The 1,190-nt window shown below is 43.2% G+C and overlaps 1 pseudogene; it reads left to right on the forward strand.

Moving 5' to 3' along the window:
- The first annotated feature begins 810 nt into the window (after positions 1-810).
- LOC134912043 (5S ribosomal RNA) lies at positions 811-929 on the forward strand (annotated as a pseudogene).
- The last annotated feature ends 261 nt before the right edge of the window (positions 930-1,190 follow it).

Here is a 1,190-nt window from a genome sequence, read left to right on the forward strand (position 1 = left end):
CCAATTATGCTCGTCCAGCTGGAGAATGTTTACAAAAGGGAGGTGGCTTCCAAAGTAGATTCACATGTCAAAGATTAGTGCGAAAATCTACATTACTTTTGCTTTCAACATAAATAAATGATGTCACGGATAGGAGAGTTGATGGTTTTCTAAAAAACATTTTTTTCCTTGTTTGGGGCAATCATTAGGCCAGCCATGGCTTCAGCCTGGATGGTGTTAGCAGTGGCAGCCTGTGCTGATGCATTGAAGGAGGATCTTCCAATGGCATCTACAGAGCAAAAATCCCTTATTGCACATATCAAACAGGCAGCAATAAGCGACCATGGATATGGGTACAATTGCCTCTCAGGCATCAGCTTCAGCAGTAGCAGCTCGCAGAGCGAGTTGGCTATGTACATAGAAGCTGACTCAGAATCCACAAAGGTTCTGGAGTCTAAACCTTTTTTACTGGAGATATTCTTTTTGGTAAAGAATTAAACAGTATTTTGGAGTTAGAAGCAGACTCCAAGAAAGTGATGTTTTCCTTTCACACATAAATTCAAGCCTAGTTTCCAGCTTTTTGGTCCTTTTGGAATCAAGGAAAATCAAAAGGAAAGGGTAACACTCCCAATCCAACAAATCTGGTAAGACTAAAAGGTATTGTGCTACCAGAGGACCAGTTTTCAAATCAGAAGATAAGCAATCAGCCTGATGGTGCAGACCTCCACCTGGGGAAACCCAGGGTGGGGGGTTGACTTCTTCGGTTTGCACAGATTTAGCAGCAGTCTACAGCAGATGCCTGGGTGCAAGAAGTGGTATCTCACAGTTATGATCTACAGCCACACCACACTGGACATGCCCAATCTTATCTGATCTTGGAAGCTAAGCAGTGTTGGTCCTGGTTAATACTTGGATGGTAAAGCACCTGGGAATACCAGGTGTTGTAGGTGTTTTCAAGAAACACCCTCATTAAAAGTTTGTTCCAGCCCATCTTCATTGGAAACTAAGACCAGAGCTTTGCAATAGGCAGTTCAGGAATTGCTTCAGTCAGGAGTGATAATTCCAGTTCCTCCTGCACAACGAGGACAAGGTTTTTATTCCACCCTGTTTTTAGTCCAGCAACCAAATGGGTTGTTCCGGCCAATACTCAATCTCAAAGCGCTGAACAAGTACATATGGGTGCCTCGGGTTTCATATAGAGACATTACGTT

The sequence above is a fragment of the Pseudophryne corroboree genome, chromosome 4 (assembly GCF_028390025.1).
Source record: "Pseudophryne corroboree isolate aPseCor3 chromosome 4, aPseCor3.hap2, whole genome shotgun sequence".
Taxonomy (NCBI): Eukaryota; Metazoa; Chordata; class Amphibia; order Anura; family Myobatrachidae; genus Pseudophryne; species Pseudophryne corroboree.